The 18132-nt window shown below is 43.1% G+C and overlaps 1 long non-coding RNA gene across 1 annotated transcript; it reads left to right on the forward strand.

Moving 5' to 3' along the window:
- Nucleotides 1-422: 422 nt before the first annotated feature.
- Nucleotides 423-17757, forward strand: LOC131502337 (uncharacterized). The gene is made up of 3 exons (XR_009257014.1): nt 423-1130; nt 11414-11469; nt 16510-17757. It is a non-coding gene; the product is annotated as an uncharacterized LOC131502337 (long non-coding RNA).
- The last annotated feature ends 375 nt before the right edge of the window (nt 17758-18132 follow it).

An 18132-nucleotide genomic window follows, 5' to 3' on the forward strand; every position in this document is an offset into this window, starting at 1 on the left:
GACCCCGCTTCCTGCTCGCGCCGCCGGGCCGGCCCGGGCCTGTGGGCTCGGCTCCACTCGCTGCCGCCCGGGCGGGTCTCTGGGCCGCGCGGCTCCCGCGGGCGTCGTCCGGCCTGTGGAGGGAGAGGGGGCGCGTTACCCGCCGCCCCCCCCCCCCGCCCCAGCTCCCGCCCCGACCCGGCCGCCTCCGCCAACGCCGCCGCTTACCCCGCAGTCCGCACCCGCCCGGCCGCCCCCCGGGAGGTTCCGTCACGCCAAGGCCATGGCCAGCGGCCGGCTCCTCCGTCTCACCGCCGCCCCAGCGCCGCTGCTCGCGGAGGGGAAAGGGGCGGGGGCCGTCCGGCGGCGGCGGCGGCGGCGGCGGCGGCCACTCCAGGCGAAGCCACCTCTTTTTTTTCTCACCCACCCCCCCCCCCCCCAGCACACACCCGGAAGGGTTTCCCTGACACACTGGCTGAGGTGCCCCAGTTCCCCGAGACTGGCCGGGATCACTTCCGGTGGGGAAAGTCCCACCTCTCCGGGGCGAGCCGGGTGGCGCTGGGGCCGCGCCCTGCCGAGCAAGGCGGCCGGGGACGCTCCCGGGTCGGGGCCGCGGCCTTGGCATAGGGCCTCGCTGAGGAGCTCCGGCGGCCTCCCTCTTCCCGCCCGCTGCCGCCGCCGTCCCACCCCGAACCCGCTGCAGCCCCTGCGCGTCTCCGCGGCCTGAGGACTCGAGCGGCTGCTTGGCCGGAGCGGGAGGGCCGGCGATCATCTAGCCGCCGGGAGAGCGCCAAACATCCCTGGACTAGAAGTGACGAGGAAAATAAAGCAGCCAAGAAAGTTTATTCTCTTTGCTGGTATTTCTTCCACTTGACGCTTGCCTGAGAAACGCGTGCGAACTCCCTCTAGACTTCGCTATTGCACGGCTTTCGTCGGTGATGGCTTTTACTTAGCCGTGCCTGACAAATCATTAAACACACACGGTACTTTTATCATCCGGCAGATCTGCTCAACTCCACCAGCAAATGCCAGAGTCACCCCTTTCCTTCGTATCACAAGGCTCAAAAACAACAGGAGTAGAAATACACTTTATCTGACAGTAACTCAGCTTTGCCCCCCTATTTGATTCCAACCGCTACACAGCAGGAAAGGTAAGCAACGCTCAGGGAACAGTTGATTGGAAATGTTTCAGGCCGACTAACTGCTTTGAATCTTTTCTTACGTGCATGCACTGCACTTTGCGTGGCTGGCTCTTCCACGCTGAAGTTTGTTTTAACGGTCATCCTTCATGGTCATTGAAACGCACAAGGGAAGGACTGGTGTTAGACACTAAGTTTCTATTTTTAGATAAAATTGTTACTTCTTTCCTATCTTTCCCTCTGCTGACTTTCTATTTGTAAACTTCGTGTCAGCTCCACAGAGCCCCGGGGCCAGAAGGCTAGGTTATATTTCAGGCACGTCACTCCCTCTTTGATTCAAGCATGCACCCAGAAACCTGAGATACTCGGTGGCCAGTCGAGTTAAATTGATTCCAAATTCCCTGACTTGCAAGCCCCCACCAGCCAGACCCTGTACAAAGAGGTTTATGACCAAACCCGAACTGGCAGACATTAGAAAGCAGGCAAATCACGGTAGTGTGAAGTTCCCGCTGGGTCTTTCGCAGAGGATTCCCCAATGTCACTTACAGTAACCAAAGGACAGTTTAGTTCAATTTCTCCTCGGCTCAGGGCTGCTGCAATCTGTCCAGCGAAGTCCCCAGCTCTGGCTCCAGCTGGCCCGAGTCCCGCCTGATATCTGAGGCACTGCCCTCTGCTGGAAGAGGCTGGTTTAGGAGGTAGGAGTCCCCTCATAGGTCACTGCTCCTTCCACACGTGCCGTTGCCCGATTTGGAGCTCTGCTGCCCATCTCCCTGTCTTGCTGTCTCCAGACTGTCTGGTGGGACCCACAGCCCTGCACCAGCCCTGATTGTAACTGAGTCTGCAAATTCCTCTTCTGACCCAGCAATCGCTGTTGAGCAACAGCAGCAAGCCTCTGCTCTGTTACTAAACTGTCACAATAGGGAACTCTTTGAGGTTGTCCCACCTGTTGGCAACTCTCATGGCTCTGATTGTGTTGGCCAAAGTGTTTTGGAGAGAGTTCTTTGTTTCTCCACACAGTGGAACATGCTCCTCCCTTCACTACAGAGTCCCACTGGGTCACTCTTATCAGCTACAGGGTTGACAAATGTCCCACTCAGTGTGAAGCTCCCTCTGAACTTTCTTGGGAAGGGGATTCATTACAGCAACACTTAGGAAAGCAAACAGTTGGAAGTAGCTTAAATGTCCTTCAGTAGACAATGCAAAAAGTAATTGTATGTGTGTGTGTGTGTGTGTGTGTGTGTGTGTGTACATTCGCAAAATGGATACTATTCAGCTATTAAAAAGAAAATATTTGTAAGTGCTGATATGAAAAGATGGTCAGGATATGTGATAAGGCTGAAAGCAAGACACTGAGCAAATATACAATTGCTCGCACCTACGTAAAATATGTGGGAGTGTGTGTGATATATAGTTACATAGACATTAAAACCTAAAGGAAGTCATGAACTATCCATGTGAGGTATTCTAAAAGGACTTCCATTTCTCCATCGCATTTTAGCTTTTAAACAATGATCAGATGTTATTGGGGACAGGGGGAATAAATGTAATTTTATAATATTTTTAAAGGAGAAAAAAAAAGTGATTGATCATTACTTCCCCAAAAAACAAAATCCTGACTATCTAGGGGTCAGTGGACAGGTCGGCCCAAGTTAAACTCCCTCCCACTGCCTGTTCTTTCCTCCCCAAACATCTCTATACTTAGAAAAGTATTTTCACATACATTATCTCATTAGACTCCAGTTGTTCGCCAGTTTACTTTTATTAGGCAATGAGAGTATAAAAACCAATTCCGAGGGCACAATTGAGTGCCAAGGGCTCTGAACTGAACACACAGGCAGTGAAACCGCAGCTTGCCCACCTCCTTCGCTGGGACACCTCAAGCAAGTGATTTCACCTGCCCAAGGGTCTAACTCCTCATCTGTAAAATGGTGCTAACCATTCAATGTGAGAATACAGTGAAGCAGTGTAGGTAAAATACTTAGCTCAGTTCATTGCTCGTGAGGAACACTGAATGAATGCTAGCTGTTTGGTTTTATTTAAAAGATTTAATAAAGTGTTATTTTTTTAAGGCAGTGAACATAAAGAGGAAAACAAAACTTTAAAAGCCCAAGTATCTCCCAGTGGCACAAAAATAATAAGCGAGTTACTCTTTCCAAAGATATTTGTCGTTAAAAGCTTCTTGAGTTTCAGGGGAAAATGTTATTTAGATGCTGGTATATCTGTCAATCCATCTTCTGTATGTATTTTTAAAACATATTATAAAAGTAATCTTAGTATACACACCGTTCCCCACCTTGCTTGTTTTCACTTACCGTATCTCGGTAATTGAAAGAATTGCAACACAACGGTATTGCATTGAAAATTCTCTGGTGAATATTGCTAAATTGTCCTTCAGAAAGATCATACCAATTTACATTCCTACCAGCACAGTATGACCGTATGTGGTTTTTTATAACCTCACCCTAGGTATTACTAATTTTATAGCTGTTACTTGCTTCAGGGTATGCTCAGGACTCAGATGTAGGGTAGTATCATAGAAGGAATTCGGGCTTCAGAGTCAAATCTTCCTAACGTCGTTTGCCAGCTAGATCTTCATTCCCTCATTTGTAAAGTTGGACATAATAGCAGTATCTAAGCTCATAAGGCTCCTTTGAAGAATAAATGAGATGATGCAGTCAAAGCACTTAGTCTTCTAAACACTAACTGCTTAATACATGTAAACTGCTCAGATAATAACTTTCCGCTCCCAAGGTTCAAGGATGGGGGAGGGCAATTTCTCCAGAGAGTATGCCCTTGAGATTTAGAACTTTTGCTTTAATTCCGTATCAGCCTCCACTCCAAAGTAACTATTGCTAGGGGAATCATCTGTAAGAACACAGCTGATTTTTAGCGTTGTGAAGAAATCATAGGGTATAAACTGTATGCAGAACATGTAAGTTACAGGTACACAATCCTGTTTTATGCAATTAGCTTGGCACAAGTTTAAAGTGTGAACGTTTGCTTTGGGCACCGATTGTTCACTTCTGTTATCCCTCCCTTTCCAGTTTATACCTCTTTCGGTTGCAAACCCTGCAGCCATGAACTGTTCTGGATCGTTTTCCCTCACTTCCACCCTCCCAGTGAGCCCTTTCACCTTCCAGATCCTGGGAAGAAACCCAAGCCCCATTCTATTCGTGTCCCAGACGCTTCCCTCTCTTTGGCTTGAAGTTGACTTTGGATTAGCAGAACCCGTGTCAGTAGTGTCCTACTTCGGCAGGGCATCGCCTCTTCTTATTTCAGTGCTTTAGGGAGGCCCCTTGATACATATTGTTCTGGGTTCTTCCCAGCTCCTTCTAGCCTCTGAGATTCCAGTCTTCCTTTTCAAATCCTGCGTCCAGCTACACCAGCTGCTGGTTCTGCATATCAGTCTCCCCAGGTACACAGAACCAATTTTATAACTTTATTATCTCTTTCTCATTATAAAAAAAGTTCTTTGTAAAAAAACTCTTTTCTAAAAAGGTGAAATACCACTACCCAAAGAAAATCACCATAAAATTTTAATTCCTTTCGCAGTATTTTTCCCTGAGAGTGAAAACATATTTTTTAAACTAAGAATGTGGTCGTGTAATTTTGCACGCTGCATCTTCCGCTGACTGAAACTTCACGTCGGCATAAAGAATTAAAAATACTCACGTACCCCTCAAAGTCTGGGTATGCCTTCTTCCCCATAGTGTCACCTCTCCTACAACCCCAACTACGATTTAATCACATTCCAACTTTGCCCACCTGGAATACTTCACCCAACCAATGGGATTTCATGGGAAGGGCTACTTATCAGAAGTCACTTCTCCAGCCTGGCCAGGAAAACACTCCTATAGAGGCACAAAACTTTTCTTTTCCTGATGTGACAGCTGAGAAAGTTCTCTCTCTAGGAACTCAGGGGCCTGCTAAATAAGAGTGTAACACACTGATCTGAACTCCTTAATCCTTCTCCCTCTCTATTCCATCTTTTCTTTCAAATATAGTAGTGAGGAAAGTATTTTGTAATCTGTTAAGAACTAAATACATTTAAGGACTTAGTATTAATAATAAACATAATCTTTTTTGTTGTTTATATATGCATGTTTATTGGCAATTTAAATCCGATGTATAAATATACTCGCAACTTACAGACACTTGAAGGTAACCTGGAGGATTGTAAAATACAGAAGGTGGGGCCCCACCCCCCAGTTTCTGATGCTGGGGTAGGGCAGATAATTTGCATTTCTAAGTTCCCCAATGCTGCTACTGCCGGTCCAGGGACCCCACCTTAAGCACTGCTGTTGTAAAAAAAGTGGTGGGACTTTATACTTGGGCCTTCCCTCCTCAATATTCAACGGTTTACCTATTCATTCATTCAGTCAGTCAGTCATTCGATACACATTGATTACATTCCTACTCTGTGGCAAGCACTTTGCCAGATAATGGGAATAAAAAGATGGATAAGACACGGTGTCCTAAGGAGTTCATGGCCTTTTGAAGAACACATACAATGAAATCAATAGTTACTACAATATGACAAGTGTCATGATACAGATATGGCCAGGGTGCTCTGGGAGACTCAGGAAGGGCATTAGGGAAGGTTGTTTTTTTGTTTTTTTTGTTTTTTCAGGAGGTGATTGGGCTGTAGGTGAGGAGGTCAGAAGGGTCGGGGGGGGGGGGCGGGGGGCAGTAGAGCCAGATAAAGCAAAGCCTTGTGTAGTAACCTGAGGGGTGTGACCTTTCCCCTGAAGGCTGTTGGAAGTCATGGAAGGTGATTTTACAAAGGTCAGGGAGGGGCGCCTGGGTGGCGCAGTCGGTTAAGCGTCCGACTTCAGCCAGGTCACGATCTCGCGGTCCGTGAGTTTGAGCCCCGCGTCAGGCTCTGGGCTGATGGCTCGGAGCCTGGAGCCTGTTTCCGATTCTGTGTCTCCCTCTCTCTCTGCCCCTCCCCCATTCATGCTCTGTCTCTCTCTGTCTCAAAAATAAAAAAAAAAAAAAATACAAAGGTCAGGGAGTACTGCACTGAGCGAAAGTAGGGGATTCGGCACCCAGGCCCAGGTTCAAATATTGGTCGTGATGCTTATATGACCCAGGGAAAGTTACTTAACCTTCTCTGAGCCCCCCTTTTGGCATGTGTAAAGGGGAAAATAATGTCTGCCTCATTTAGGTGTTGCAAAGACTAAGAAAAAGTACCTAAATGCCTGGCATATGGTAAGTGTTTAATAAATGGTGATTATGGTCAGGTTTGAACTTTAGAAAGCTAAAGACAGGGAAGACGTACTTCTCAGATTATTGCAATTCATTCGAAACTACCAGGCTACTTCAAATATGAAGGCCGTATTTGATGTTGGGGCAAGTTGGATGATTTCATGGTATAATGATAGGGATTTATGGATGACAGACTCTATGACAGGCATTGTGATTTACACCACATCATTTTATTTAATTCTTGCAATAGCCTCAAGAGTTAAGTGCTATAATTATCATTCCCAATTTTATAATGAAGGGAGTAAGGCTCAGAGAAGTTAGGTAACTTCTACAAAGTTGCATAGCTTATTGGTGACAGAGCTAGAATTCAAACTCAGGCCAGTCTGTCCCCAGAGCCTACAATATATTCACCACCTTGTTTCACAGCAATAAGTTCTGTTTCCCTGGAGTATAAAGTAGCGAATGGGTGGTAAGACAATGTTAAAGAATTCGGGCTTTATTCTCCTGTTTCTCTGACCTTGAGCAAGGCTGGTTGTTCCTACTGATTCCATGTCTTCTCTGAGGACATGCTTGCACGACCTGCCAGGGACCACCTGACCTTGGGTCTGTGGCACCTGCTGCTGATGCTGAGGTTGCCGCAATTACCTTCCCAAATGCCTTGGAGCATTTACAACAGGGAGCCTCTTTCTCTTCCAGGGGGACCATATTTAACTCCATGGGAGGAGGCGAGGGGTAAGCTTAATTATTTTTAATGCTATTATTACAAATAGCAGTTATTATTTATCGGGCACTCGCTAGGTGTCAAGAATCTGGTGGAACACTTCAATCCTCACAGCAAGTACTATTGTCATCATCCCTCGTTTAGAGGTGAGGAAACTAGGCGCAGGGAAGTTAAGTAACTTACATAAGCTCGCACAGCTGGTGGACGCAGAAGATTCAAGCGGAGAACTGGTACATTTATTTTAACAAACCTTATACTTTTCATGTCTTACTTTGCCCTTGTAACTACACCATTTACAAATACAAATGTAATCCTCTCAAATGCTTCTACCACCTACACGATTTATTACCACACAATAGTTCAAACCCTGGTTGTAATGATATGTATGCAAATATGCCAGTTTTCTCAAAATTACCGCATGCCATAGGAAGTCATTCTGTGGCCATTATCAGAGAGACAAGAGATGACAAGTGTCGGAGGGGATATGGAGAGAACAGAACCCTCGTGCACTGTCTGCAGGAATGCAAATTGGTGCAGCCACTATGGAACACAGTGTGGAGGTTCCTCAAGAACTTTAAAATAGAATTAGCAATTGATCCAGCAATCCCACTTCTGGGTTTATCTACAAAGGAAATTGAAGCTAAATAAGTCAGTCAGAGAAAGACAGATATCATATGATTTCACTCATATGTGGAATTTAAGAAACACGACAGATGAACACAGGGGAAGGGAAGGAAAAATAAAATGAAAATAGGGAGGGAAACCATAAGAGACTCTTAAATACAGAGAACAGACTGAGGGTTGCTGGAGGGGAGGTGGGTGGGGGGATGGGGTAAATGGGTGATGGACGTTAAGGAGGGCACTTGTTGGGATGAGCAGTGGGTGTTGTATGTAAGTGATGAATCACTGGTTTCTACTTCTGAAGCCGAGACTACACTGTATGTTAACTAACTTGAATTTAAATAAATAAAAAAAGAAATTAAATCACTCTCGAAGACCTATCTGCATCTCCGTGTTCACTGCAACATTATTTACAACAGCTGAGACATGGAAATATATATAAAATATTACTCAGCCTTTAAAAAAAGGACATAGTGCCATTTGTGACAACATGGATGAAACCAGAGGACATTATGCTAAGTGAAATGAGTCAGACAAAGACCAATATGCTACGGTCTCACTTATACGTGGAATCTGAAAGAACAAGAAGAACCCAAACTCATAGAAACAGTAGGTTAGTGGTTGGCAGGGGCAGGTCGTTGAGGGAAATGGGTAAAGATAGTCAAAGGGTACAAATTTCCAGTTAGAAGATAAATAAGTTCTGGGGATGGTGACTACAGCTAACAATACCGTATTGTATCTTTGAAAGTTGTTAAGAGAGTAGGTCGTAAAAATCTTCACCACACGCACACACACACACACCCCTACACGTGTGTGCACACATACAAATAAGGGAACTATGCGAGGTGAAGGACGTATTAACTAACCATATTGTGGTAATCATTTCACAAAGTACACACATATGAAATCATCGCGTTGTACACTTTAAACTTACACGATGTTATAGGTCAATTATGTCTCAGTAAAGCTAGGAAAAAAGTCATTCTTCCCCTCCTCCACTTACTATTTTATTCTTCTTGAGAAATGGCAATTTATGATAATTACATTGCAGGCTAAATTTCAGCTATATAGTATAAACCCTTAATCTGAAATTGAAGATTCTTTAAAAGTTGCCAAGTATGGGGGCACGTCGGTGGTTCAGTTGGTTGAGCGTTGGACTCTTAATTTAGGCTCAGGTGGTGATCCTAGGGTCTTGGGATCGAGGCCCACCCCAGCATGGAGCCTGCTTAAGATTCTCTCTTTCTCTCTGCACCTCTCCCCTGCGCAGTCTCTCTCTCTCTTTCTGACAATAAAATACATCTTTAAAAAAGTTGCAAATTATGGTTATGAGACCATTATAGACTCCAGTCCCATTTGACTCCCCTTCCCAGGAGAATTTGTGCAAGTGCTTCACAACTAACAGAAAGTGATATTCTGACCTACTTGGGCCTCCAAGTGCTCTCAGGAATCCCCCCAGCAGGTAACCAAAATTGAGGCTTAGAAGGAAATTGCCTGAAAATCGAATTCTCAGTAATTTAGAAGGGCTGGTGCCTGAATGCTTGAAACGGCTGATCTATAAGTTTGAGAAATACTGGGGAGCCTGGCTGGCTCAGTTGGTGGAGCCTGTGACTCTTGATCTTGGGGTCAAGAGTTCAAGCCCCACCCACCGTGTAGAGATTACTTAAAAATCAAATCTTTAAAAATGTGAGAAACAATGTGAAAAATTAATTTAAAGATAGATACTGTTTGCTAAAATAGCTCATTGTTATTGTCTGTTTCGAATTGGTGGCGATGCATTAAACCTTGTTAATTTTTTTTCTTATCTGGAGCAGCTAGCTGAATATGCTGAGTTCTGGCACTAGGTGGCAGCAAAAGATTAAACTAGAAACGTCCCCCTTTTGTTTGCTCTTTATTTTCGAAATTTTGATAACAATAAAAATAAAATCCATTTCCTGGATTTAAACAAAGAAGGCACAACACACATCCTTGTTGCTGTGACAGCGTCACTGAGTGAGAGGCTGGGTTGCTGCTGCTAAGTGGGCCCCTTAGAGAAACCACCAAGATTTGAGGAATTATAGGTCTTAGTTTGACCTCCAGCTTTTAATGGTCTGGACTCCGTTTTGTGTCACCTGGAAAGTTGAGGGATTAGAAGTTTGAAGGTGAGGGTACAGGGGTGAACCCACTCCTGTGAACCAGTTACTAAAAGTCTGGATAATAAATCATTTTAAAAAGAGAAATCTAATTTTCCTTTTAAAAAAATGTGTGTTTGTTTTTGAGAGCTAGAGAGAGAGAGAGAGTGAGAGAAAGAGAGACAGAGAGAGAGGGAGACAGAGGATCTGAAGCAGGCTCCACACTGACAGTGGAGAGCTTCATGCGTGCTGGAGCTCACAAATCTGTGAGATCATGATGTCAACCGAAGTTGGATGCTTAACTGACTGAGCCATCCAGGCGCCCCAAGAAATCTAATTTTCAAGCTGATGACAGCACTTGGGCTAATTAATTCAGTGAATGCTCTTCCCATGTGGACAAGATGAACAAATTTAACCCAGACGATCATTTTGAGAGCCAAGGGAGTTGGCTGATGGTAAGGGCATCTCAAACTTACTATGTCTGATGTTCAGCATATCTGTGTGTGTGTGTGTGTGTGTGTGTGTGTGTGTGTGTGCGTTAAAGCAATCTCTACACCCAAGTGGGGCTCAAACTCATAACCTGGATATCGAGTCGCATGCTCTACTGACTGAGCCAGCCAGGTGCCCCTCCTTGTTTTTTCTTTTGATCTCCAGAACTTCCCCCTCTTGTGTTTCCTATCACAGTCAATGGTACCACCATCACCAGTTATTAAGAATAGGACTTTGGGTATCATCCTATATATACACATACATATACATATATGATGAGGTAAGGGTCTGATTTCATTCTTCTGCATGTGGCTAACTAGTTGTTCTAGCACCATATGTTGAAAAGACTAAAAACGTGATTCTAATGGCCTGTTTGCTAGAAATGGTATGACATAGTCCATACTCCAATGGTTCCAAAGTATAGTTTCCAGAGAGGTAGCATTGATATCACCTGCAAACTTGTTAGAAATGTAGTCTCAGATCTCATCAAAGACCTACTGAATCAGAAACTCAGGGGATGGGCCCAGGAATCTGTGTTTGAATTAAGCCCATCAGGGGATTCTGATGCAAGGTCTAGTTTAGAACTGAGGCAAGTCAAATCAAGTGATGAAGCACATGTACTTAATGAGTATCTGTGTATGGATTATCTCCCTTTCCCTCTCACACTTGGTCAGGCCACCAAATTCTATTGATTCTTCCTCATGAGTATTTCCTGCATGCATTTGCCACCACTTCTTCCTATTCTCAGCCTCATTATCTCAGCTCAGGTTCTCATCACTTCTCACTACAGCAGCCTCCTAATTCCCCTTTCTACCTTGCGCTTTCTCCCTTCCAGGTCAACCCAAGATTTCTAGAATGCTGTTCTCAAATACTACTTTGCATACATCAGTCAGTGCCCCACTCAGACAGGAAAGTGGTAATGCCCCATTGCTTCCAAGATGAAGTACCTATTCAAGGATCTCCTTAATTTGGTTCCAAAGAGACTTTAAAACATTTTTCACTTATGAATTCTCAGCAGGAACCACCCCCTACATAAATTATTCCTTAGACAGACCATGAGCATATTTGCCTCTGTACCTTCCTCTTTTCCAAATTCTCCCACCCCATACTCATCACCTCTCCCATTTAACGCCTACTCTCTCCCCTAGATTTGAGCTTAAATGTCTTGTCTTTGAGGATGCCACCCTTCAGTGCTTCAGGGAAGGTAAGGCACCCCTCTTCTTTGCTCCCATAGAACACTATGCTTACGCATTGTATTTTAATTGTCTGTTTGTCTGCTTTTTCATTAGTGTATAAACTCCCTGATGACAGGAACCTTGTTCATTAACTCAACAAATATTTCTTGACCAGTACTACGTGTCGGGCCCTGTATCCCCAGCATCTAGGGAGTATTTCATAACAAATTTTGATAGATTAAAGTGAGGTTTATCCTTTGTTTATGCTGGCCCCTTCAGCCACCTATTATACTGTAAACCATGTTTTGGGGGATGAATTTTTGGACACTTAGGGTGACATCTGAGGTCAAGTATGTGCTACAAAAAATATAAGAGCAACAGGCCTAATGACAAAGAAGAAGGTAAGGAAGGAAACTTGTACTCACCAATGACAGCATGCCAGGTACCTAACAGAAAATAAAGCCCTTTATTTTCTCCCTCTCTATAATTTATGTAAATTTGAAAACTGAAATTAAATATGTGCAAATAGGAGAATTCAGCTTGAAAAGTAAATCCTTTTTTGGCACGTTTTTGGGTGTCAGAAAAGATGAGCGTTAGGAAAATGTCGGGGTGCCTGGGTGGCTCAGTCGGTTAAGCGTTGGCCTTTGGCTCAGGTCATGATCTCATAGTTTGTGGGTTCAAGCCCCAAGTTGGGCTGTGTGTTGACAGCGTGGAGCCTGTTTGGGATTCTGTATCTCCCTCTCTCTCTGCCCCTCCCCCACTCACACTCTGTCTCTCTCTCTCTCTCAAAAATAAATTTTTAAGAGAAAAAGGTTAGGAAATGTCTTTTAAGTGTGAACTGAGTCCCACTATTAATAATTTACAGGGACATTATGAATTATTTTCCCACTTCTTATCCTATTCTCCTCTAATTAATTAAGGGCCGTGGATCCTTTAGGGGCTTGCAAATCAATATAAACAACGAACCTTTTGCACAATGAATAGATCTGGTACACATATGCAATGTTTAAATGTATGCAGATGTTCTTGTGATGAATAAAATATAGATTCACATACTTTTAGAAATAGATGTTTTGGGCGCCTGGGCGGCTCAGTCAGTTAAGCCTCCCACTCTTGGTTTTGGCTCATGTCATGATGTCACCGTTGTGAGATCAGCCTCACGTCAGGCTCCGTGCTGGGCGTGGAGCCTGGTTGGGATTTTCTCCCTCCCTCTCTCTCTGCCCTCCCCGCTCATATGCTCTCACTCTCTCTCTCTCTCTCTCTCTCAAAAAAAAAAAAAAAAGAAATTTTCGTTTCTTCTTATTACTAAAGCAATACACATATTGTAGAAAACTATGAACTGTGGAAAGGAAGAACATAAAGTTTACCTAAAATCCTTCTACTCAGAGGTAGCTACAGTTGTGTATTTTTCAAGAAACTTTTCTTTTATAATAGATTGAGATTTGTAGAAAAATTGTGAGGATAGTGCAGAGAGTACCCATATAGCCCCCACTTAGTTTCCCCTATTATTAACGTCTTACATTAGTATGGTACACTTGTTAAAATTGATGAATCAATATCGCTTCATTATGATTGATAGCAGTCTATATGTTTTTCACATTTCCTTAGTTTTTAGCTAATGTCCTTTACCTTCCTGAGATCTCATCTATTAGTTACCACATTACATTTGGTTGTCCTATTTTCTTAAGCTCCTCCTAGCTGTGACATTTTCTCACACCTTCTTTGTTTTTGTTGATATTGACAGGTTTTTAAAATGTTTATGTTTATTTATTTATTTATTAAGAGAGAGAGAGAGAGAAAGAGAGAGAGAGCGAGCCCAGGAGGGGCAGAGAGCGAGAGGGAGAGAAAAATTCCAAGCAGGCTCCACTCTGTCAGTGCAGAGACCAACCAGGGGCTCGAACTCAGAACCATGAGATCATGACCGAGCCCAAACCAAGAGTCAGCTGCTTAACTGACTGCGCCATCCAGACACCCCGACATCGACAGTTTTGGGGAGTACTGGTCATGTATTTATAGAATGTCCCTCAGTGGGGTTTGCTTGATGTTTTTCTCATGATTAGACTGGGGTTATGGGATTTGGGGAGACCACAGAAGTAAAGGACCATTCTCATCACACCAAATCAACCGTACTATATTTAAGATATACATATTTTCTCCACTACCCAAAACTAGAGCATCCCTATGAAGTTTTTCATAAGCTGAAATGGGTTAAAGCTAAGAGACAACTGCCATTCATTATATGGGGAAAAATTTGAGCATTCCCAGGTCCAAAAAATCACCTCTCTTAGGATTTTCTGGTAACTTAGTACACATCTTGCTAATGGAGGGACAAAATAAATCCAGATAGAGGACAGATGCTCCCAGACAATGGTTCAAAGCTTTGGTGGCTGGATGCTGACATGCTGAGGGTAGTCGCCAGGGAAGGGGCTGGGAGGCGCCACTCTCGCTGCTCCGGTAATGAGCCACCTCTACAAAAGCTCACCGCCAAACCAACACTCAACCCTCTCCTTGTGTTTCCTCTTTTTTCCTAAAAGCAAAAATCCGCTTTGGATTTCTATCGCTTAGCAAAAATGGGTATCAATGTACGTCTTTCATAAAAGGAAAGTGGTGTGATGCAAACTTTTGAAAAGCAGGACATACCTATATATATTGTTACACTGCACACAGTATTTTGTACCCTGTTTCTTTTTCATTCAAATGCCTATCGTGAGAGACTTCCATACCATTAATAGCAGGGTAGGAGTATGTACAAGTTCATGTTAAAATTTGAATGACTTCTGAGGAGTATTTTGTCTCTGTGTCTTTTATTTTTAAAGCCTTTTTAAAAATTTGATTTTATTTTAGAAAGAGAGTGCAGGAGTTTGGGAGAGGAGTAGAAAGGGAGAGAGAGAGAGAGAGAGAGAGAGAGAGAGAGAGAGAGAGAATTCTAAGCAGGCTCCATACTCAGCACGGAGCCCAACGCAAGGCTTGATCCCACCACCCTGGGATCATGACCCCAGCCAAAATCAAGAGTCAGTCCCTCAATGGACTGAGCCACCCGGGCGCCCCTCCATGTCTTTCTTTAAAAGATGGATTCCCTGGATCCAATTCCTACAGGGATTTGTTTACATTATAAAGGGAGCTCTAACTGAAGAGTCTGCTTCCTGTATCCTGGCATTGCACATCAAGGGCTCTTGGTTGAATTGGACTTTGTGAGCTATTTTCAGGCACTCATTGAATTTGCCTTGGGGTCAGCAAGATGAGAGCAGGTAAGAGAACCATATAGGGGATGGACTAGGTAGAGAATGAAGAAAAACAGGAGACTTAGACTTCTACCTAAAGGGGGAGAGTCCAATTCAGAGTCACTACCTGGGATAGTATCAGAATGGAGAGTATCGGAAAGACTCTTTCTTACTAAACCACAGCATATTCCCATGAATTAAGAGACAAGGGGCGTGGCAGATTTGTGACAGTGGATAGTTGGGTCATTTAGAAGTGATATTTTTATGGAGTGGAAAGTGACCCCAAACAACTAGCTGATTTGTCCTTTAGTCAGCATTTTAGTAGATACTAAAATTTAGTTCATCTGGTTGGACTTTTGCCTCCCATAATCATCACATAATCACATCACAAAATCACATCATTTAAAAACCAACACTGTGGCTGAACACAATCTCCTATTTTGGGTGTTACTGCTAATTGGACAATATTTACTTACTATTCTATATGGGCTAGAGGTAAACCAACTACATTATTAGTTTTAGATAACACAGATTGTGCTGATTTTTGCCTATGCATCCAGAAAAATACATTTGTAGTATCATGCTAGGAAGCGAGGGGCAGGGGGCTTAGACTGGGAGCATCATACCAAAGTATAACGTATTTGCAGCAGTAAATCAGGGTTCAGAGGAGGCTATAGAAATAAGACTGCCAACCCTTACTAGATGTCCAAATTCACCCAAATAATAAGCAACCAGGACATCTGAGTTTATTCATTCAAATGTGGTATGCTGGCTACAGCAGTAGACTAAGAAGTATATAACCCGGATTCATCACTTCCTGGCTTGGAGTTTCAATCTCTGAAGGTTCTCTTTAGCGCTCCTAGTCTATGAATCTATGATTCTACTCAGTATGAGGCACTATTCTGGGTTGTTTGTGGGAGTCAAGGTTGTATAAAACACTGTCCATGTTCTTAAAAATCAAAGTAAGGAGTTGAATGGTCCCATGAACACTTAGCAAACATTTACCACCAGAAGTCAAGAAAGCCTCTAGTACAGACATAGAGATAGGGCATATCGGGGAGAGTGACACATTTCCAACAACAAAACAAGGCTATGATGTTTGCCTTAGCTTCAACTCCAATTATTCTGCTCCAAATATCCCCTTAGACACTGCTAATATGAAGTGATGACATTAATTGAAAAACAAATACACCGGAACTTAGGCATGTGTGTAGCATCTTTGAAATAATATCCTTGAAAGATTATTTGAAGATACTTGATAACTGCCTTCATAGCATGTGGCACATGTTCAAATTTACTCAGTTGGAATAGACTTTGGTCATTGGAGAGCAGACAATGTGTTTGGGAATGGCCACATGCCATTTAGAGCCAAGTCAAATGAATAAGACAAGTGATAGAGCTAGGCCATAAATTTTGAGTTAAAAATGAAGTGTGACAATTAAGAAATGAGATTGACTTTCTTGAGGACCCTGTAGTTGGCTCTGAAGGCAATTCTTATTCCTAGAGATAGTTTGAGCATCACAAGAACAAGTAGATGTCCTCCCAAGGGAAGCACTTTGAAAGACAACAGCACATGCCTAGCATACTTATGATTTCACTGTTTGTTTACTTAGCAACATCAGCTATGTTATCAGCAGTTAAATATTATACCCAACTATTCCTTGTCATTACGTTTTTGTGACAAGTAATATCTTTCACTTCTGAAGGAAGACATTTTCAAGTAACACTTACTTTCAAGCGATTTTCGTTTGCCCCTCACCGGTGCCTTGCATTATGTGCTAGACTTTGAGCTGGATAACTCCTGCAGCAACCCACTATGGAATAACCATCATTTCCCTCATTTTATAGATGAAAAAACCGAGGTCCAGAAAAGTTATGTGGCATCGTGATAGAAATCAGGATCTTCCTTCAAGTTTGCCAAGGATCATAAAAGAACCCTTTTCTGTAGCGCGTTGAAGAAGTTCTTGTGCAGTGAGCAATGTACGAAACATTAGTACAATTTATTTTCTCTTTTTTTGGTATTGCAACACCGTTTGAACCAACCAGCCAGAGCGCACCGTTGCCTTCCACACTTGCCTGCCAGAGACTAATGTAATAAAACTGACATTTCATTTATTTGACACCTGTTTCTCAACAATAACCCTTCTGAATTTGCCAGTTAGCCACACGAGGGTTTCCCCTCTTTTGTTGTGTGGTTGGTTGGTTTGATGGAGCTTCAAGTTGTTTGACTCACAGTGCATATTCACCTTGGTTGCTGATAAAAGTTATTTTAAATAGTCTCCAGGCTTCTCAATTTTTTTTTTTCACAGCCAAGGAAATAGTAACTAGCCAACCCGAGGTAATTAATCATTCTGGACTGTTTTCTTATCTTTCACCTGGGGATAAAAATGTTTGCCTTGCCTTTCCTCTCAGAATTGATGGACGGTCTGAATGCAGTAATGTCACTGAATGGACGTTGAAGAAATATAATGCATGGTATAAAACAGTATTGTTTTTTTCACATCAATTATGTGATTGACTAACCACTAAGCCAATGTGTATTTTGATGTAATTAGATCTAGGTTCTGGGCTGGCTCCAGAGAAAGATTACTTTCTTTGTCTTAGCTCCAGAAAACAGAAGAGGGTCGTGCATCACCAAAGGCCAGGCCCTGAAAGATCTCCACTACTCACTGTCAAAAGCATTTGATTATATTTCACAATGTATACAAATATCAAATCATTATGTTGTACACCTGAAACAAATGTCATGTTACATGTCAATTATATCTCAATTAAAACAGGTCAAAAACTGCAAAGTACAGTTTTGAGTTGAGAAGCTTTCTTAAAATCTAGATTGTAGCTGTCTCACAAAAAGATATAGAATGCTGTACGAGGCTTGCTTTATGTTATATTGCAAGCTAATAGAAGTTGAAATTGGTAAAACAAAACATCAAAAATTCCCCGAAACTCCCAAACCCATTCAATTAGGTGGTTTACAGCAATGAACCAAATGGGGAGAACCAGGGGAGGGAGCAAAAGACCTCTCTGCAAGAAGTGGGAGGCCTTTCAGCCCTGATCCTTGCCCACTCTTTGAAGATAGGTGAGGCTCTAGTGCATTGGGACCATCAGTTTCTTTTTTTTTTTTAATTTGTTTATTTTGAGAGAGAGACAGAGAGAGAGAGAGAGAGAGAGGCAGAGAGAGGGGGAGAGAGAGAGAATCCTAAGTAGGGTCCGCACTGTCAGCTCAGAGCCTGATGTGGGACTCAAACCCATGAACTGTGAGATCATGACCTGAGCTGAAGTCAAGAGTGGGATGCTTAACCAACTGAAACAGCGCCCCAATCAGTTTCTTTAATTAAAGTAAGTGAAGAGGTGAAGAGAATAATGCTTTGCTTATCTCATTGGGTTACCGTGAAGAGCCTTGCCAACGGTAAACAGCTATGCACAAAGTAAGGAATTAACAAATGTTTATGGAGTGCCTATTGTATACAG

The sequence above is a fragment of the Neofelis nebulosa genome, chromosome X (genome assembly GCF_028018385.1).
Source record: "Neofelis nebulosa isolate mNeoNeb1 chromosome X, mNeoNeb1.pri, whole genome shotgun sequence".
Classification (NCBI taxonomy): domain Eukaryota; kingdom Metazoa; phylum Chordata; class Mammalia; order Carnivora; family Felidae; genus Neofelis; species Neofelis nebulosa.